General features: G+C 40.4%; 1 protein-coding gene and 1 long non-coding RNA gene across 31 annotated transcripts in view; one reads left to right on the top strand and one right to left on the bottom strand.

Moving 5' to 3' along the window:
* Positions 1-21,347, top strand: part of ADGRL2 (adhesion G protein-coupled receptor L2) — a 311,598-nt gene that overhangs the window by 151,848 nt on the left and 138,403 nt on the right. For 29 of the 30 annotated variants that reach the window (XM_064720306.1, XM_064720297.1, XM_064720304.1 and 26 more), the window contains exon 1: positions 3,710-3,994. The exons of the other annotated variant lie outside the window; for it this stretch is intronic. The gene's annotated coding sequence lies outside the window, so the exon portion shown is untranslated. Of the gene's footprint in view, positions 1-3,709; positions 3,995-21,347 lie in introns of those variants that run through there. 30 annotated transcript variants of the gene reach the window in all.
* Positions 3,580-5,258, bottom strand: LOC135451268 (uncharacterized). Its single transcript, XR_010441255.1, has 3 exons — positions 4,929-5,258; positions 4,407-4,474; positions 3,580-3,712 (listed from the first exon to the last, which is right to left on the bottom strand). It is a non-coding gene; the product is annotated as an uncharacterized LOC135451268 (long non-coding RNA).

The following is a 21,347-nucleotide window of genomic DNA, read 5'->3' as shown; positions in this document are numbered from 1 at the left end:
ATAATTCCTTCTTACATATTAATATTCAAATCTGGCAATAATTGTGGCTGAGTAAAAACTAAAGGATCAGATTTACGTATGCTGTGAGTACATGTGTGTACAATTTTTCTTGTAAAGAAAAATATGCTGATTCATGTGAAGTAAAATTAATCATTTGAATTAATTTTATGTATATGGCAATGTATATTGCCAAAACAATATACACCTCTGCCAGGTATTCTTATATCCTAATGCAGTTTTAATGAGAATTAATAGAAATGTGTTTTTGAATCAAATGCTGAAAGGTCTCTGCATTTTTAGCAATTGTTTAAAACTCAGTTTTACAGCAGCCATTGTAAAAGAGTTGTAAAACTCCATCTCTGCATGTAGAAAGAAATATGATTCCAGAAGTTTTTGATGAAAAGAGGGAAAATGAACTTCAGTCCTACATTTGAATCCACATAGGTGAATTCACTTTGACTTCTGCAAATATTAGCACAAAGCCTAGTTCTGCAGTTCTTTTCAATCTTTTTGTAGGCAGAAAAAAAAATTAGAGAACCCAACAGAGTTTTTTTTGTTGCAAACAGAAGAACTTCTCTCTCTCATGTCCTCTCAAAGGAAAACCATCAACCCTAGATAATTCTTGTATTATCGACAGTTTTCTGGCTAAATCCTGTTCTCATCAACTAAGCAAAAGTCTGTTAGCTCAGGGGTATCACTGCTTATCTGCAATTACATGAAAGAAAGAAAAGAAAGAAAGAAAAAGGAAGAGAGAGAGAGAGAGAGGAGAGAGAGAGAGAGAGAGAGAGAGAGAGAGAGAAGAGAAGAAGAGAAGAGAAAGAAAGAAAGAAGAGAGAGAGAGAAGAAGAAAGAAGAAAGAAAGAAAGAAAGAAAGAAAGAAAGAAAGAAAGAAAGAAAGAAAGAAAGAAAGAAAGAAAGAAAGAAAGAAAGAAAGAAAGAAAGAAAGAAAGAAAGAAAGAAAGAAAGACTTGTTAATGATAAAATTTAAAACTTTGGTAAAATCATAGCAAGTCAATATATTTCTATGACCCTCTTTATAAGCATGTTTCTGTAACAGATGCATTCAGTTCTGTCAATGAAAATCAGCTTCTAATAAAATACATTAAAATGCCTGTATAATTTAATTCCACTAGAAATGCATAAGGGGTTATTTAGGGTTTATACAGGTATTTATAAGGATAGCAAGAAAGGGCAATTGACTCTATTAGGAATACACCAAGAACTTAATAGAGACTCTGCCCTTTTGCTATATGTTGCTCTCACAGAAACCCATACTTTAACTATATATAGTTGGTACAAACTGTTACAATAGGCAGATTATCTGTCCTTCCATTCTGTTTGAGGTATTTTGCAGATTTAACCCAGTTGAAATTGGTCTTAGGAAGGTGCACTGCTCACTGTGGCAGAACTCCTACTTTGGTCCTAAAAGCTTGAGGTTGTTCTTCCACTCCCCAGTCCGCTGGACAGACACCCTGAACTGAGGAAGGTCAGCATGGCTATGGCATGTCCATATTTCAATGACATCTAGATATTCACCCCCAAGACTGCTGCTAGCATTGTTGAAAGTTTAATGTGGTTTTGAAGAGCCCTGGACCAGCTCTGTTGTTCTCAGTACTCCATATTGCAAGGTCTTCGAGATCCAGTCTCCTTTTATCATGTCATGTTTTTCTTAATACGTGCTACAGTTTCTAAACAATAATTGCACAGGTATGCAGAGACATCAAAATGATTAAGTAAAAAAATAAATCATTACCATTAACAGAGGTAATGATCCTGGTTGTAGGTGTTGTACTCTGGATTGTCAATGTGCTTTGGACCTAAAACAGTTGATGAAGCCCCAAGTGGTCCGGCCTAGTACACGCGATTTCGTGAGTAGAGGCAGTTGAGAGGATTTCATTTCAGTGCTGCAGCGAGGGAGGGGATGGCTAAAATCCCCAAATAAAGGGAGGGGACAGTTTTCAGGTCAGGTCTGAGCTGCTTTGACCGCGGCTGTCGCTCCCCCTGGTCAGCGCAGCCCCGGGCGGGCGCGGAGCGTGGGACGCGCGCACGGCCCTCGCCCCCCGCCGGCCCCGGCCCCGCCGCGCTCCCCGTGGCACCGGCCCTCGCTAATGCCCAGCTGCTTCTCCCTGACCTTGAGAGCTGGGAACTGCCCGTGTTGCACATCCTGAAAGGTCAGAGCGGATTCTCTCAGTGTTTTGCATCCATACGGACGAGAAACACAAACCCTACAGTACCAGACCTGGTTTCTAAGGGCAGATTTTTGGGAAAATACAACAACGCTACTAGACTGCGTTCTGTATCCAAGCACACCAGTGAGTCAACTGAGTATCCTTTAAATCGTTTCCAAGTGCTGTTTACCCTGCCCTGACATGTTTTCCCTAGCGCATCGCTGTGCCTCGGCGCGCCGTCCCTACCGGGCAGAAGCCGGGCCATGTCATTGCGAAGGGAAGAAGGAAAGGACCAGCAGAGCCGTGAAGGCGCTGGGGTGCCGGGACCCCCGGTCTTCCCGCCCTGCCTGCCCTCTCTCGCCGCTCACCCAGCCGGTGAAGGATTTTGGGCTGATGCCGGGGAAGGGGAGGCGGGGAACAGGCGCTGCGGTGCGGAGAGCCGGCCCGGCGCGGCGAGCCCAGCCGGCCGGGCAGCTCCGCTCGGGCCCTCGCACCAGGCGGGGTGCGCGGCATCGCTGCGCGGTCGGGCACGGGCACGAAGGTGCGGCGGGGACGCCTCCGGCCGGCCGGCCTGCGCGCCTGCAGCCGCCGCGGAGGCAGAGGGAGGGGGCGGCGGCAGGCCCGAGGCCCCGGGCCCGGCCAGCGCCGGGGCCCGAGGCGCCGGGCAGGGGCGCCCAGCGGCTCCGCGGCGGCGGCGAGCGGCTCCGCGGTCGTGCGCGCCCCTCGGCATCCGCGGCGCGGGCAGCGGCAGCGCGCAGCCGGTCTGCGCGGCCTCCGGTGCCGGGCGGCCGCTATTTAGCCTTCAGCCCCCCATCCCCCGCCTCAAATGAATGAAGGGCGGGAGGGGGACTGAAAAAAGACAGGAAGGGGGAGATTTTTGTCCTTCGCCGATGCCGCTCTACGTGATAATATGTTTATATGATTAGCTGAGCCCAGGGGTGGGAGCGCAGGGAGAAGGGGTGGAGATTGGAGGGGGAGGAGGCTGGAGGTGACTCCAGTTCAGAGCCGGCAGAGTCCGTGTCAGGACTTGGCGCTCCCCAGCCGCAGACGGAGCGGTGCACGAGCACGGAGAGGCTGCCATACATTCATTGGGATTTTTTTTTTTTTTTTTGGTGTGTATGTATTGCGTTTTTCCCATTACCGCGCGCGTTACTTGCTCAGCGCCCGATCTCCAGTCGTTGGCGGGGCAGCAGCACAGGGAGGAAGAGGAGAAAATCTGAGGAGGGGCCGGCCCCGCACTCCGCCAGAGGCCAGAATGTCATCCCGGGAGATGTGAATCCGGTCGGTGCGAGCGACAGAGACACGGAGGAGGGGGTCCATTGTAACATTCGAGTTGTTCCCCGCTGCCCCAGCTGCTGGCATCGCCTCCTGATCGCTTCACAGAAGGGACTCCCGAGGCTGGGCACACACACTGCACTGCGCCCGTCCTCCTCTCCATTTCGGCTTTTTTTAATTTTTTTTTTTTTACTGAATTTATTTCTTGTGTGCGTGCGTGCGGGAGCCTGGCTGCATCGCGCTTTTGCTGCGGAGCGGAGTGTGGGGAACTGCAGGAAAATGTTGACTTAGACCCAGAAGAGCCTCCCGGCCGGCTGCGCGGAGAAGAAGCCGCCCCTGCTCTGCGCTGCCCCAGCCCTCCGAGCCGCAGCGCCGGCTGCCGCCCGCTCCCGCCCCAGCCCACCGCCCGCCCGCCCGCTCCCGCGCCGCCGCCGGGGCCCCGGGACTAACTCCGCCGCGATCTCCCGCAGCCCCGCGCTCCGCGGGCTGACCCGGACCGCGGGTCCCGCCGGGCACACAGACCCCGGCCCGCCTTCGGCTCCCAGACGTAGGTAAGCGGAGCCCCGCGCTGCAGCCTCGCCGCGCGTTCCTGCCGGCGCCTGCTCCCTGACTCCTGGACGTTCCCGTGCCGAGCCGCCGGCAGGGATGCACTTACTTTAGGCTCTGCCTCGCCTTGCGCCGCCGCCGGCGGAGCGCTGTGCCCCTCGCTGAGCCCGCGGCTCTGGGCGCGGGCAGCGCCGCCGCTCCGCACGGCCGCGCTCCGCCCGCGCGGAACGGCCGCGCTCCGCCGCCGCCCCCCCGCGCCCTGCGGAGGGACCTGCGGCAGCCGCGGCCGTCCCGCCCCGCCCGCCGCTGCTGCTGCCCCGCCGAGCACGGGGGCTGCGGGCCGGGGCCAACCGCGCAGCAGGCCCGGGGCTCCGCAGCGCGCCCCGCGCAAAGTTGCACCCGCTCGCTAATAATTACCTGTTGCGGGTGTATTCGTGTAACTCTGCCGAGCGCCCGGCTCCCAGCCCGTGCGGGATGGGGGGTGCCTGTGGGGAGAGGAATAAATTACCCTTTGTCGGCTGTGGGGTGAGAACAACTTTTTTTTTCTTTTTTTTTTTTCTTGTATTTTTTCCTTTTTATTTCTATTTATTTTCACATGTAGAAATCTGGGGCCATCTGGAGACAGAAAACAGTGTGTCATGAGGCACCGTTGCTGTGTCTGGCTCTAAAAATAACATCTTGTTGTTAGTCTGCGCCGGCCCTGCTGGGATTTGAGCGCGGTTTGTCAGAAAGTAAAGAGCTCTGCTGGTGCTCAGGTGTGTTTTCTTTGCCCAGAAATGCCCCTGTGCGCGACGGAAGGAATCCTGCGGAACAAATGTTCTGCTGTTTGGCTTCCTCAGACGCCCCGGCTCCCTCCTTTTGTTGCTTGCCACGAAAAGAGGTGCCATTTCGCATCATTCTGCAGAAATTGTTTGAATTAATGCAAGTGTGAATTCTTACCGTTTGAAGGAGGGTATTAGCATATCAAAGGTTTCTTAGCTCCGGCTCAATTGAGAGAACTTCAGCTTGTCTTCCATTTGCTTCCAAGAAGAGGCCCAAAGGGCAGTGGGAATTGTAAAGGGGTAAAATGGGGAGGTGGATTTGGGTTATGTTTCTGAACTTTTGCTGTTTTGCAATTATGCGAGTGAAAAACAAGGTCCCTCCGCTGCAGAGCCCTTGCAAGCGCTCGGACAATTACACTCTATTGATTAATGGTTTGTTCCGAGCAAAAAAAGTGACCTTTTATGACAGGCACTGTGGCGTGGTTTCTGATTCCTCCTCTCTGGGAGGGGGATTTAGAAAGTGCTCTCTCCCGCGCTCTTGCTCTGGTATGGCCTACACGTTACTGCGTGGAGGGATGAATGGGGAAGACCTTCTAATTACTTCAGAAAACAAATGAAATCTTGTAATAAAAGACCTCTTGGTTCCAGGCCTTTGAAACAAATATGCTTCCTTCCTTAATGGGTGGGTAGGCTGGAATAATAGATATTTTTATGGAGAGTTTTAAAAGAAGTTTTTATCACCACCAGCCATATGCTTCCATTTCCTTTTCATTCTAGAAAAAGTGAAAATGAGTAATTCTTGTAATCTCATTTAATCAGTGATACTGTGTTTACAAAGATAACCTAATTTGTGGTTAGTATTACCCCATAATAAATAATTCTCAACCAGCTGTGGCAGGAGTGCTGTTTTGGTGGCTGTGTAGAACATTTATCACATTGCAAGTTGTTGTACGAGACTACATATTCATTGTTTTTTATTCTTTTGTTGTATTTTCTTGAGTTTAAGAGGGGATGTGGCCTGGCCTACCTTTTTATTACCTTTGCAAATCAATATTCATAATCCAGCAACCCAAAAGCCAAGCAAAATCCAGTTATCCATCAATAAGTTGGGACCTTTTCCAGGGACCAGATGTTTCTTGGTAACTGTATTCTGGTTTATATCTCTGGCAAAAAAGAACTTCCTAAATTTCCCTTGCCTATTGCTTCTTTCCAAACCTTTTACTTGAATGATACAGATACTAAAACAGGTATTTTGTGTTTTTAAAAAGTTGGTTTAAGTCATTGATATGTAACATTTGGTCTGTTGTTTGGATGGGTTTGTTTGTTTGTTTGTTTTATATTTTTCTTTCTTCTGATTCACCATTTGGGGAGTGTTTCTTTTACTGCCATGAAACTGATGTGCCTTTAGAGTAGGATATTCAATTTCAGGCTTCAATTTCCTTTCATGTAATGAAGGAACTGAGTATATGTGGTATGTCTTGGTGAAAAACGCTGCAGTTGATCAAGTATTCTGTGATTCTTAGATGGACACGGCTATTTGGGCATTTTGTAAATAGATGTATTTAGTGGTCCTAAAATTAGATAATTACTTTCAGGTAATTTCCAGCAGTTTATTTACCTAATGTCTTCAGCTGTCTGAAGTAGTACCTTTTGGTGGTGTAAAAGGAACATATTGATGTAATTGCCATTATCACACTTAACTTGCTGTTAACTAGTCTGCTTTGAATGCAGAGGGCTATAAAGAAAGCGCATTATCCTTTCAGCTATTAGGGATAATCTAAAAATTGTCTTGGAAACGTTGCACTTTGGTTTATGTGACGGCAACCCCAAATTCGACAAATCTCTGAAGGTAAAAAAGTAGTAAAAAGAAGATTTTCAACGTTCAGATGACAAAATTGGACCACTTAGAGAAAAATTAATGTGCTGCAGCAGCACTTCAGCTGCCATTTTCAATCACTGTGGGTTACTATGTGTTGGCAACAGTAAAAAAGCATAGACGTTCAGATAGCTCAGGGAGCTGGTAGTTGGGGGAATCAGGATGTTGAAGCATGTGGGGTAGAACAAACCAATTACTTCAGGTTTTGACTTGAGAATTTCCAGTAAACATTTTTTTTTTCTGGCTTTTGGCTCCCCTGCTCATTAATAGACCAACATCAAAGCAAGCAACCAAACTTCCAAATGTTATAAAAACTAATGTAAAGATACAGATCTCACATGTAGTCTTGCAAGTCTTAATTTAAAACAAGCAGTTGGAGTTTTTATTGCTGCAATTTTCACAATCAGCAGAGACATTAACACCAGGCTTCTGGGTGTTTCCCTTCTTAAAATGAGCAAGAGGAAAGCTTTAAAAAAACCGAAGTGTGCTTAGTTAGTTCTTATTTGATCACTTCAGAAGCTTTCTCAATGTTTTATTTATCTCTTACCACTTTGAATGTGTAAAGTCAGGAAAGGGGGTTACTCGGGAATCTCAGTCTCTAGTAAGGGAAACACCTTATTAAAGTTTAAATAAGCAAGGTAGTATAGTCTTAGGAGTTTGTAGTCTTTATGGTTAATCATATGTAATAATATGGTTGATTTTATTCTGGAAATGTGATATGTATACATGGCATTTTGATGAATAGATATTTTTTAAATCAAAATAGTTGTAATGAAGAAAATTTCCTACAGTTTTGAATAATAGCTTTTTTTAAGTCCATAATTTTCACTTAAAGGTTTTTGAGAGAGAAATCTCTAGTTAGGCAAAATATTTATCAAAGTTTTATTTGAAATACATTTCTATATACTATGTCATAAATTCATGTAAATTGTAATAACCATACCATAGAAAGCATTGTTTGACATCTAGAGAGCACAGAAATACAATCATAATTTTTTACTAAAATTTAGATTTAAATTTTATGTATTTCCAAGCCCTTGCTCACCTGTCCACCCAAAATGTTGACATAGCTGTAAGAAAATACTGTTACCCTGTACTATGGCTCCTGCTGGGGATTGTGCCATGCCTAATATTAATGACAAATAACCTACCAGTAACACTTTGTATCAAAAAATGCTCTGTGATTCCTATGCATTTCCACTAAGGAATATCTGTGGATGGCTGATTATGTAGGAACTGGAAGTAGCAAATAGTGATTTTTACCTATTCAGCTGCAAGTGCAGAAGTTAAACTACGTGTGGTGTGTAGTGGGAGTCATATCCATGCACAGGTAGACAAGCAGTCACTTATGAACCACGACAGTTCAGAGCACAGGCCAGTGAAATTTGTAGTCAGTCATGTTACTTGGAGATGTCATGTTAAACAGACCCTTTCAAAGCATTTTTTAGGATTGATGTTTATGATGTACAGAAGTGATTTGAAATTGCGAGAAATTTGCCTCCTTAAGTATTTATGTGCAGCTTTTAAACTTAAAAGCTGTCTATTATTTCTAAAAACACTCTGAAACAAATAAAAAAATTTAACCATCATGATTGTAATTGGATGTCAAGAAAAATGGAAAAACAACAACCTATTTTAAGGCCATTCTCAATACTGTTAACAATCGTGTTTAATATTTAAATAGTTTTTGAAGATAGCTGCATTTTGTTTCCAACAGTTTTTAAAATAAAAGTAGCAGGTGGTTCTGGAATACTGGTAACTTATATATACCTGGTGTAGAAAATACTTCTGGCCTTTATTTAGCAAATGTGATTCCTTTTAACATTTCTTCATTTAAAAGGTGAAAGATGACAGGCTTAAAGCCCTCTTCAATAGGTAATTTTCTAGGAGTTCATGTTTCTTTCAGCCTGTAATATACAAGATGTGTTTCTACAGCATGGACTGGGAAGATTCTGTCGCTTAATATCAGCAATTTAGCTATAGAAATACACTTGCTTAGTGAGTGCTACAATCTGACAGCATTGTCTAGATGCAAACTGATAGTTAACTAGAAATGGATTCCAAAGGGAGGAAGGAAAAAAGTCTTCAAATTCAGAATCACAGCACCTCCAAGTTATGGATTGTTACATTAAATGGAGCATTTTATGGGGTTTAGAAGAATATGTAATATGCATATGCCATGAATTCATTCTTTCTGATTTTCATGAGGTACTCTAATGATTCAACCAACTCTAGCCTGCCATTTACCCAAATTATTTAGAAATGCAGGATAGTAAAAAGCATTGCAGCCTGACTGAAGCCAGCACAATGCTCAACACCTGCAGGTAGAGTGCAGTCTCTAGCAAAATGCTGTTGATTGTTACTCTGGCGCAAAGCAAGCTTAAATACAGTTTGCTTAATTACAACAAAAATGCTTTTTTATGAGTAAAATATTCCATGTTTGGGGAATGTTTTGTGTGATGTCTGCTAAGTAAAATCCCATCACAATTGTATATGTTTGTTCAATTATCAGAGCAGCTAAGAGGAGGAAAAAAAATCAATTTACCCTGAAAAGCACCAGAAATAAGATTACCTTGGCTAGTAGGAACTTGCCAGCATTGTCTAAATTGCTTAATATTATCAAATGTTGCCATTTTTCATGTTCAGTAAGAAGGATATTGACTATTCTACATGTCCAGGTCTGCTGTTTGTCTATTTCTTTATAAGGTATAAGCATGTCTTATATTTATTCCTACAATAGCAGCTACAGATAAATCAGAGCATCTAACAATAACTTTATAAAATAGATGGAATAATGCCATTCACTGGAGAAATAGTATTTACTTGAGATAAGTGATAACAACTAGTTTTTTCACTTGTTGTTCTCGTAACAGACAAATGTAAATACCTCAGCAGACATTTCAGAGTGAAAGGCGAGAGATAAAATGTAATTACTTTTCAGGGTGGCTCTGACGATGCCCATGTTCTTGTCTGTAACAAAAAGAAAAAATCTTTGCTCATCACCTCAGAATATGAAGGCCATTGTTACTTCTCAATATAAAAATATTTTCTGATTTCTAATGTTGACCTCAGTATTCATCTTTAACTCTTCTGTGTAAACTGGAATCCTTATAACCATGAATTCTAGTTGCTGTTATCCAACGGAGCATTTAATAGAGCACCGAATGGACTCTGCTCCTGTATTTTTCTTGAATGCATAGCATCTTGCTTCATTCAGTCACCAAAACTAACTTTGCTACAAGGACAGGCAACACGACAAGTTAGAATCAATGGACCATTTGTAGGTCACAAAGTCAGTTTACTGGAATTTCAGAGGAAACTGGTTGAAAAGAGAGGACAAATGTCACTTTGAATAGAGATGTTTAAATCAGACTTGTGCCTTAGGGTAAAATTTAGGTCTGTTGTAGCCTAGATGTAATGTCTCCCTCTACAGAGCACAGCATTAATCATGGCTTGACAAGTGATCGTGGGCTGAGAGAAATAGGGCCTGTCTTGGTTGTGTGGTTATTTTTTTTTCTAATCTTAATCTCTTAGGAGCACATTATAAACACTAACATTTACACAAAAAGATTTAAGTATCAATGTCTGTGTTTCAGTAGTGAGAGTAGCTAGCTTCGGAGAAAATCTAGTTAGAGTTAATAAGAAGCTACTTGTGTTTCTTACGTAGATTCAGTATCAGGAATATTTTCCTTTTAACGTAATGCAGGGCTTTTTTGTCTTAAGAGATTTATTTTATGCCATTTCCTCATACAAATATGGTAGAGTCTCGGTCTGCCTGTTTTGTTCCTTGGTTTACTAAATAACTCCAAATCTTCTTTCTTTACCATTGTTTTACAATGTGTTTATCACCCAAGAAAGATACTTCCTTTTGCAAAACAGGCAATCTAGGGAAAAGGGGGAGCAGTTTTTCTAAAATGTACCACAGATGAGTGGTTTTTTACTATGTGTATATGTTAACGATGTGTTACTTTATTGCAACGGGCTAAAAAACTGGAATGAAATAAAGTGAATGAAGAGTGCTATTTAAGATCCCGAGTTCTGATACTGTACAAATTGTGTTTAATACTTAAATAAGGGATGTCTTGATTCATAGATAGGTGTGGGAGTGTTTATACATTTTATGGTAAAGAAGGGAATTTTCCCATTTCTTGGGCTTTTTTGCTGCTTCCTGTGGTGGAGGCAGTGTGGGAGCAGCCAAGCACTGGGTGTGCACCAGTGCTAGAGAGGCGCAGCTCCTTCACAGAGGGTTACATTTGTGTCGGCAACTGTTGGAAAAATAGATAATATCAGTAAAGTAGCAGCAAAACAATTTATCGCTAGAGAATGGTGCTTTAAAAATTAGAGTACTTCTGTCTATCCAGTTGCCTGTGGATGTGATGAAATCCCCAATCTCTCGTTTAGGTTGGGCTGCTGCTTTCCTTTGTGCCCTCTGTTGGTATTTTCCCATCAGTCGACACCTCACACCGATTACTGCTCTGAATCCAGATGACAGAATAATAACGCCGATTACTGCTAAAAGTTGTTTCTGGCAGCTGGGGAGGGGATGACCGACCTTGTTCCTGACTATCAGACTTGCTCTGCTGTTGATGGGCTCGGGTGCGCATAGAGAAGAGAGCCTTACTGTGAAATCAGTGCTGCAGTGGTGGAGAGCGATCACATGCCAGAAGGAGACTTTAATTCACTTTTCTATGTATTCTCTGTAATTTTTTACAGCATTGCAGTCTATGTCGGGGTGAGCAGTGTTCAGAAACAATTCCCTCTCAGTAGGCAGCGTTGCTTTTAAATAAAGTGACATTTTAAGAAAATATTTCTAAGAACAAGTTCTGCTGTTGACTCTGCATTTCTCTGGCAAATTCCCGATGCCTGTGTTGATGGTAGGCAGAATTCTTTTCATCTGATCCAGGCAGCCTTTCATTAGACTATTACACTATTTTTTAGACTTTTTCAATGTGAAGTGACCAATTTGGAAAAACTTGCTTTCCCAGAATGAATAATGATTGAATCTTCATTTTGAACAAAATGAGTGCTCTACAGAAGACTAATTCATAACTATTTTGTTGGCAGCGTCTCCAGCAGCTTTTATTTGCTTCAGTCTAATAAGTATTTCTTAAATGCAGACTGTCAATTGGTGAGGGTGATTCTTGTGTAAGTCAGTATAAAGTGCTTAAAGGAGAGAAGGTGCCTAAGCAGTGGTGGATTCCTGGTTGAGCTTCTGTGCCAGGAACACGGGTGTAGGCTGAGAGTTGTTTTGGAGAGAGAGGGGAGGTGCAGGCTGACATAATCTGAAATTGAGAAGAAATCCTTTTGCCCTTCAGGCAGTAATCTTACCCGTGCTTGAACAGAGCATCATCTCTCCAAAAAGTTGTTGGCTTTCCCCCCCCCGCCCCGCTTTCTTTATTTCCTCATTTGAGCAGGTGCATAATAGTATCTCATAGTAACTGGTTGATCCAACTGTTAAAGATATTCCAACAGCAAAGAGCTCTATTTGCAGCAGTCTCATGCTCTTGAGCTGAACACCCAAAATTTTTCTTGTGTTTATCCTATGTAATGGCTGAGCCATACTGAAATATCAGTACTGAAATGGCTGTGTCCTACTGAAATAGGAGTGGTTTTCTCCTCTTTTTTTTTTTTCTTTTTTTAAAAGTTGATATTAAAAGCTTGAAGGGTTGTATTTTGAAGTTTATTTTCTCAGTGAAAATTCAAGTTAACACAAGGCATACGTGACTTTATGCCCAATGCGTATGCATTCATTTTATGAATGTTGTTCATAGGGGCACTACTTGCAGAAAGTGAGATTTCGCTCTGCAAGAGAAACAAAACCACAGGCATACATTTGTTCTCGCTCTGTGAGAAGAGAAATTAATGTTGCCTGATGGCTTCCCAGTTTTTTGGGTGTGTGCTAAAGGTTAGATAGGATGAAGGCTTAATTGCAATGTACTTAATATTTATAGCTTCATTCACTGAAGCTTTGTCCCATTTGCATTGAAGGGATTTTTATCTAGAGAGCTCATCCCATTACGGCAAACAAATTTGAGACATTTGAAGGTAAGGATAATGTCTTTTGGGAGAAAAGTAGTTTACTTCCAGTTGGATGAAAATTACATTGTTACTTCATGATTTGGTTTAAATTGATAGGGATTTTTTTAAAATATATATAATTTAATTTTCAAGATAACTTACCATTCAGTTCAATTGCATTTTAAACTTTGGTGGCGTGCATGTGTAATTGTATCCAAAAGTGACATTAGGTTTTTCCTTCTAGCAGTAAATACAATGAAGGAATGCTGCTTCTTGGCTGGTTTTCAGTTAGACAAATGCATCAGATAGGATGAACTTGTTTCATTGTTAGGGGTGGTCTTTCATTTTTGTTTAGCTCTGGATAAACAGAGCCATTTTTAAATTTTCATTCTTTTTTTTCTTCTCTTTTTTCTCTTCTGTTTTTTCTGCACTGAAAGCATTTAGATGACTTTGGAAAAAGAAATTTGTGTGACTTGATATAGGAAAAACTGTAGCTGAATGTTTAACTTTTCTGAGGAGACAAGAAAAGACACAGAGCTGGAAAAAAAGCAGAGAATGTTTCCTATGTTACCTCCTTATGCTGGATAACATCACAGAAGGATTTCTGGGGGAGTTTCTTTAAAATGATGACTGATTATTTGGTCTCCTATGCTGGTTGTTGCCCACATTTTTCACATATTTTTGCTCATTCTTATTATTACCTGCAGAGGGAGCTTGTATATGAGATAATCAGAGTAATCAAGGCATTCAGGGCTGAATTGATTCCAGTAAGTACAATTTCATTTCACTGTGCCTTTTCTGTTATGCAGAGCAGAAGGGCTCTGCAAGACAGCTTTTAAAAAGGCTGTCCATCAGTAACAGCAAATCACAGTGGGCAAAGATTTTAAAACATAAATAAGCACAAGCCAACTTTAAAAAATATACTTCATATTTCAAAGAAGTGCCTATTAATCAGAAGTTTAAAAAAGAGATGAGGAGAACAATTCCTGCTGGTCGAGGTGCAAGAGGATGGTTTTGGTGTTCTGTATGACAAGAAGCAGATTTTTGTTGCATAAACTGTCTTCTCAGATTCTGAAAATGTCTTGTCAGCATCAGAGAGACAGCAGAGTGCTTTCAGGTCTTCGACGCATCTCGTGCAGAGTAGTAGCCAAAAAAGCAGGAGGTAAGTATTTCCTATTTACCCAAGCAGTGTTATGGAGCATAATCAAGGTGACTGCGGATGAAAGGCTAACTCCTACTTTTGCTTTTTCACTATTTAAAATATAAAGTGAATGAGTTTCATCCAAATTGAGGAATTGATACAATCAGGTAGTAAACCGGGCAAACAGTTGTAAGGATTTCTGTCTTAAGCTTAAATAAATGCTGACAACAAAGAGCAAGGAATGTCTTAACCTAAGTTTATTTTTATATTGTAACTTAAAAACTAGCTTGAAGAATCAAAAGTTTGTACTTCAGGTAGTAATTTTTCCTTAATTTAGCACAGTGAAAAAAATCATCAGGTGTATTGCAGTCTTCATAATTTGTATTTTAGTTATCTGGATAATGAAGGTGTGTGATCCTTCAAAAAGTTAAGACTTCAAAGAAAAAAAGATATATAATACAGTTTCGCTTGCTGAGCAAGAAGCATAATAGATGGTACTTAGATTTATTCTGTACTTGTCTCTGGAAAAATGGTGGCAATCATTTTACTTTAAAATATTTCAGTAAACTTAAAGATGATTTGCTATGATATTGTCAGGAAATAAAGCAGTAGGTATGCACATTCCATAAAACAGAAACAGCTTTCTGTAATATACTCTCCTGTAATAAATCTGTGGCATAAATTGGTCAGAGTTGATTTTTTTTTCTTTTTTGTTAGTTTAAATGAAGAGAACTTTAAAATTAATATACAATCAGCCTAATGTGATCTTAGGGGTTTAGTTTGGATTCCCTTTTTAAACATCGGGGAAGATTTACCATATCTAAAAGAGTAGTAACTCTGTCTCAATTTATTATTTATACTGGCTAATCCTTTCTAATGTGAAAAGTCAGCTTGTTATTGTAACACCAAATGGCCCTCTAAGTAGGGAAACAGTTAAGTAGATCTCCTGTAATAGGTTGTTGTCTAATAAAGAGATTTATGGTATTGGCAAGGGCTATTGTATAGGTATTACCCTCTCACAGCATGATCATGTATTATCTTAACAACTCAGTGCCACGTTTATGTTGAGCATTTTCATAACAGGGTAAGAATATTAGCCACAGCAATTACACCCCAATAGGATTATAATGGTAAGATTTACAGAAAATATATAAATTCTGTCTTTCCTGGAGATTTTGGTAGGTGCTGGGAGTTGAAAAGTTCTACCATCCTTTTTGCATGGGAAAATACTGACGTGCAAGTCATGATGAAGAAAGAGAGGTTTGTTAATTTAATCTTGTTGAGGAATTGTGAGAGGCAAGGACATAATCTCTCTTTACACAGTGTGTCCTTTTCTTTCCTGGTGAGGCAGGGGTGTTTCAGAAGTTCCACTCAGTGGAGGTTGCCGTACAGTATGAAAATCCAGACGTGAATGAAACTTTAGTTCTGGTGTGAGGATAATGCAGCTGCAATTAAGATATATTTTTAACAGCCTTGTATTTTGAAGGTAGAACAATGGTAATTTGCATGCTACATTGGAAGAGCCTACTTAAATAAAATCATATAATTTTTTTTGTTTTAGCTGTAGCGTAACACGTTTTTCTCTTTCACTAGTGCCAGGTTTTTATGGTGATAAGTAACTTAGATAATTTTTAAAATTACTGCAAGCAACAAAAGTGACAATAATGTCATACTTGTACAATTTTCATGTAAGTGACATTCAAGCTGTTCCTTAATTCTTAAAATTTTCCATCTGTTTTTAAAAAAAAAACAAAAAAGTGAGACATTAATACTCACTTACTTGGCAGAACCAATATTCCAGTCACGTTTAATAAAACTAAATTATGTTTTGTCAATAAAAAACACTTATGGGGACTAATTGAACAAAATGCATTAGGTTATATAGTCATTTATGAATAACTGCATTAAGTAGCACAGCAGTCTGCATGGCAGAGTGCGATGAAACAGCCACATATTTTAAGATGGTATCTTGAGCTATAATTCAGAAAATACTGAAATAATGAGTGTTTAAGCAAACAAAATACCTTTCTTTCCCTGATTTCCTGTGCCAAAATTAGAATAAGGTAATTATATAGATGGCAATTCTTATTGTATAAGAAACTTCCAGTACATGTTGCATAGGTTGTAGACATGCAGTGGTAGTATTGGTTGCATTTGTAAGACACATTTCCTGGATACTTTGCATTGATTCTATGTGTAAGAGTTTCTACAGAAAGATTGTCATTGATTACCAGAGAAAAGATGTACACATTTCTTTTGACATGATATATCCCACTTCTGAAAATGTGCTAGAAGTTGCTCATGGATTTAAATGTGGGGGTTTTTGTGGTTTACTGCAAAATAGCTGGGCCCTCAAAGCTGCTTTAAAGTTAATACTCAAAACTTCATTATTTTTGTTATCATGGTAGCAGCGTATGGCTTCATCTGTTCATGCATGTTGTATCTAGTGCAAAATTCTAGAACTTTGTCTGTAGTTTTGTGTTCAGAAGAAGAATAACATTTTCTATTTTAGAAAAACTCCTGTAGGTTCTTAGGTTGCCTTCACATTGCATTCTTTTTGAACTGTGGAAAGCGATGGTATCTTTTGTCTGTAAGTAAAAAGAAGACACAAAAGGATGAATGTTACCCCCAGTGAAAGTGGAGCTCCAGCCGATTTAAGAGCGTGAACTGTGACTGCATTGTTGAGGGCAGTGCTTGGCTTGTTGTGCCCAAGCTAAGAAGAAGCCAGTACTTAGAATAAAAGGGTGAATAATGCATGGGTGAAAAATGCAGTAAGAGGTAAAGCATTGTATCCACACTTTAATATTACAAGTATTTATAATTAATTTTGAAAGTATTACAATAGATTGCAGGGGATTTGTTTTATGTGGATTTATCATTTTAGAAGTTGTCTACTGTTTCAGAATACAATTTCTACATTTGAAAGAGGAAAATATATGCAGAAATATTCTTACCAAATTGTTAGCCTTATGTGCTCTCCCGAAACATATTCAGAATGTGTATATATAACTGTGAGATAGATTAACCATTTTTCTTTTTGTACAAATGCCATAATGAATGGCCTCTTAAAATCAGTATTCTTCTGTTTGCAAGACAACAAATCAAAGCACAAATCCACACTGTAGTCATTTTACTTGCAGTGTGCATTAGAAATGAAGCCACACTAAGTCATACTTAACTGCCCACAGACAACTAACCCTGAAGAGGGGGCAAGTCTTTTTCTTCTGTCTTTTTTATTATTATTTATGTCTCTTTGTCTGTTTGGAACAGCCATGCTGTTATGACTAATAAAGCTTTTGTATTTGGCAAATGGGATGCAAGTAATCAGCAGTTCTTGGCTCATGACTGAAAAATCTGCCGAGCAGAGCACATAAAACCAATATAACCTTTCAAGTATACCTATGAATAAAATTCTTCCTTATGCTTCTGTCACCTGTACAGTAATTAATCTATCCTTCCTACGTCTTCACTTCTACTGGTATTATTTCTGATTACAATGGTTATTTTTTGGTCTGTGGCATGATAAGCAAGTACTGCTAGAACAGATTTTAATTTAAAATAACAAATAAAAGAATATAGGGACCAACAGTGAAGTCAGCATCTTTGTGCTATCTATCTAATTACCAGCCAATTGAAAATTTTGGTTTATTTAAATTATATTTAGCTTAATATCTCCCAGCATGTGATTTATTGCCAAGATTCCGTAGTCAGTAAATCTTAGTTCTTGCATACTTTCCATTAGAGAATCACTCAATATATGAGACAATTATTTAAAACAATTCTTTTTGTTTACTACAATTTTATATATTAAAAAAAGTTACGAAAGTCCTAATGTTAATTGAATCAGACTCAAACAAATGAAAATTTTTAGTAGGTCTGCTGGAAGGTGTCCAGTAATTTTTTTTTTTTATTTTAAATAGATACTTAATAACCAATGCACCAAATAAAGCTGCAGCATTAACAGATTATTAAAACTAATTGGTAAGGGTTTATGAAAAATACGTGGGGCAGTAAGAAAATTTGCTGCTATTTCAGTGCTGTGGTTAAGCAGTTTGCACAACTGTGTTCACAACCTCTGCAAAGCTGAGAGATAGGATTAATATACCCTTAACTACTTAATTACAGCCATTATTTAAGTTACCTAAAAGAAAACTGCTCGGATTTTCATGCATCTATGAAGTATTAGCTGCTGCTATACTAGCTGGGTAGGTATGCTCAGTGGAATTTTTTTGGGGCTCACTGATGCTCTAAAGGAGTAGCCCCTGATATCATCCTATAACATTCTCTCAAGCTCATATGACCCTTGAACAAGTTGTGGTTTTACTGCAGTGTTGGTGAAACACTGAATTCTGGTGTATGCAAGAGATTTCCACCCCTTCCCACCCTCCTCAAAAAAACAAAAGAACAAAAAATGAAAAAACCCAGCTTTGTTACTGTGGGTTTGTGACTTGTAGCTCTCTGGTGGCATGGGCTGTGACATCCTGGGTGCAGTGGTGGTTTTTGCCATGGCTGTCCCTTGGGTCTAGGGAAGTGTGAGTCCTTCTGTCCTGTAGGTCCACATTCTCAGCTTCGTTCTTTCAGTTGCTTCATGATAAAATGAAGGTGTAATTAGGACTAATTTAGCTAATCATCATGAGCTGGAGGTGGTCCCATCTGCCCTTCCCCCTGAAAACCTGTCTGTGATACATGAGTGCGATCTGTGAGAATGAAGGGGGAGTTTTGTGTGTGCTGTCTGCAGATGAAGATCCTTGGAAACCAGGTTTGTCCTTTTTCTGTTATTCACAGTCAAAAAGTCAAAATCTCCATTTTAATGAAGACATTTCAAGGAACAGACGGGCTGAGAAAGATATTGTATTTCTTTACATGCTCCTTCCTCTTAAACATGGAAGAAGCCTTAGGCTATAAATTAAAGTGTTTTACCCTGTGTAGTTGATCTCAGGCTGCCCAGTTGCCGTAAGGAGTTAAAATTTAAAAAAAAAGAATTGTAAATGTCTTGGCAGTTTCATGTTTTTCAGTCTGTGGTTATCTTTTGTCCCCCTCATGTCCTGTTTTTGTCAATATTTTCCTTTTACCTAGGAACTGTAGCAAGTGGGAGGAAAAGTAACTTGAAAGAATGTAGTCATGCCAGAGATGCATTTTCATGTGGGAACCTTTATAATAATCCCATCATGTAAATGACATTCACTATGGAAACAGTAAGAGCTCTTACTAGCAGAAAGGTTCATCCTGTGCTCCTTAGGAAACACAGATTTCCTTATCTCCCTTCCTGGAAAGGGCACACATGTGCTGGGGCTGGGGGAGCCTCTGGCCAGGCTCGCTGTGGGGGGACCTGGGGAAATTTGCGGGAGCATCTCGGGCAGTGGCGTGTCTGGAGCCTGTGTGGTTTTATGAGCGTGTTGGAAATGGAGCTGCCTTAGTGGATAGGTGTATTTAGCATTGTTAATTTTGCCTGGTAGAGCGGTGTTGTCTTTTTTCTTTCTTTAAGTTGTTGGGTTCTCAGGTGTTCTTCAGTTCTGGTGAATTTCTGGGGGTATCCTCTCCTGCAGCAGCTGGGGTCACTGGTGATGCTTGTAGTTTTGCTGGCTGGATTCCAGGATGTTTCCTAGAGTCCATTTTCCTTTAACCTGGAGCAGGAAGAGATGTAGATTTTTGTTATTTCAAAAGCTTCGTATTTGTAAGCTTTGTTGGTGAGTCTTGTAAAATTTAAAATTGTTTTGCAGTGTTTGTTACTATCTCTACCACATTCTTAAAAATTAATTGTCTGCTTGAATAGTGTTTCCCAATCAACTTGAATTATTGATGTTTTGGTCCTCAGTGGAAGAGCAGTAGTACTTTTCCTCCCACACCACAGTCTGTTCAACCCCTGTTTAATGAGTTGTACTCCGGTACCTGTAATAGAATTATAACGCACAAAAAGAAAAAATCATATTTTTTTTTAATTATGGCTTATTGAGTGGGGTTAAAAATGGGAAGGGGGGAACTTGTGTCTAAGTTCAGGTTTTCAGAAGCTGGTGCTCTGTGGATGTTGAAGTAATCGGTACTAACTGTTTGGAAGTTAAAACTGTTAGTGTCCATTGCATGATAAATACTCTCCTAGACAGAAATGCCTAACTTCGAAGCATATTTAAATATTTGAAAATAGTTAGATGAGTGTATTTTTAATTTTAGCTATCTTCAGCTGTTCTTAGACCCTGTGTGTTTTACAAATATTTTCAAAGTGAATTAAATAACAACAAAATTTTACCAATCCAAAGTAAATATCTGCTCATGAATGTGTATATACTTGAGTACACATATGTCTGGATCTTTATTAAAATACTACTTATTTAAAACTAAAAACTGCCCTGTTTATCTTTTGATAAAATTTGTGAGATCAGAAGAAGAAATATGTGTCCAGAGCCATGGGTGAAGGTTGCTGGTGGCTAGGAAGAGCCTGTTTCCCTTCATTTTGCTCTCAGCCAGCTGGACTGGACAGCTACATGTTCTAGTTAGTAAATAACAATACCGTGGAAAAGCTAAAAAATTGCTGTTGTAAAATAATACTGTCACCGTGAATTTGTTTTTTATTTTGGAGACAAGAAATCATTAGGGTGAAATCTCTAGCTGTTGAAAACTTCCACTGTGCTTGCTGCAAGCTCTTCTTGTACACCATGGTAGTCTTGGACTAGATATTTTTATTTTAAACAACCTATAAAATTGCTATTTTTAGGTCAAAAATGTCAAATCACCTTTTGACTGAAGAGATATTAAAATAAAACTGAATAATTTCTGGAGAATATGTTGATAACCAAGCAGCGTCAGGTGAAGTGTTCCATCATGTCTCTGTCCATTGCTTCTTACATATCTGAGAAGATGGACCTTTAGGTTGACTTGGTTTTTTCCTGTCCATTCTCATCTGTTTTATTTATCTTCCTGTCTTGCTTTTTTTTTTTCTTCCAGAAATAAAATCTTAGTTCAGTCCAATAGTGGCCCGCAAGTAAGCTGTACACTTATTACTGTCACAACCTCTCCTGGATTTGATTTTAAACGAAGAAAGAAACAAAAAAAATCCCAGAGTGGGCAATGGATGTGTTGAAATTGTGATTAGCTTTTTAATGTTAATATTATTAATTATTATTTTTAAAATCAATATTATTAATAATTAATATTGTTAGTATTTAAATTAATATTATTATTATGGCACTGTGAAACCATTAGTCATTTATAGAATATTGCAATGGCAGTGTGAAATCAGCCATTTATAGTAAATGATTACTTGCAGCGTGGCAAATGTTTCAAAATATTTGTGTGCAGGTAAGAGATGCAGACACACTGGCCCCTCTGGTGGCATCGAGTGTCCACGTCCATTGCTGCTGTGACTCGGTTGTGCGGGGTTTCGCGGGCTCTGCTGTGGGCTGGTGCGCTTTTCACGCGGACAAGGGCAGTAGTCGCGGTCCGTGGGCCGTGTCCTGGAGGGAGGAAGCTCTGTGCCTTGGGTTGGGTGCAGCTGATCCGGGACGCTGGCAGTCCGCTGGAAGGCAGTCACATTGCGCTCCGCTGTTCCATGCGGGTCCTTCCCTTGT

The sequence above is a fragment of the Zonotrichia leucophrys genome, chromosome 8 (genome assembly GCF_028769735.1).
Source record: "Zonotrichia leucophrys gambelii isolate GWCS_2022_RI chromosome 8, RI_Zleu_2.0, whole genome shotgun sequence".
Taxonomy (NCBI): domain Eukaryota; kingdom Metazoa; phylum Chordata; class Aves; order Passeriformes; family Passerellidae; genus Zonotrichia; species Zonotrichia leucophrys.
Note: the sequence above shows the minus strand (reverse complement) of the source record. Positions and strands in the feature narration are given on the sequence as shown.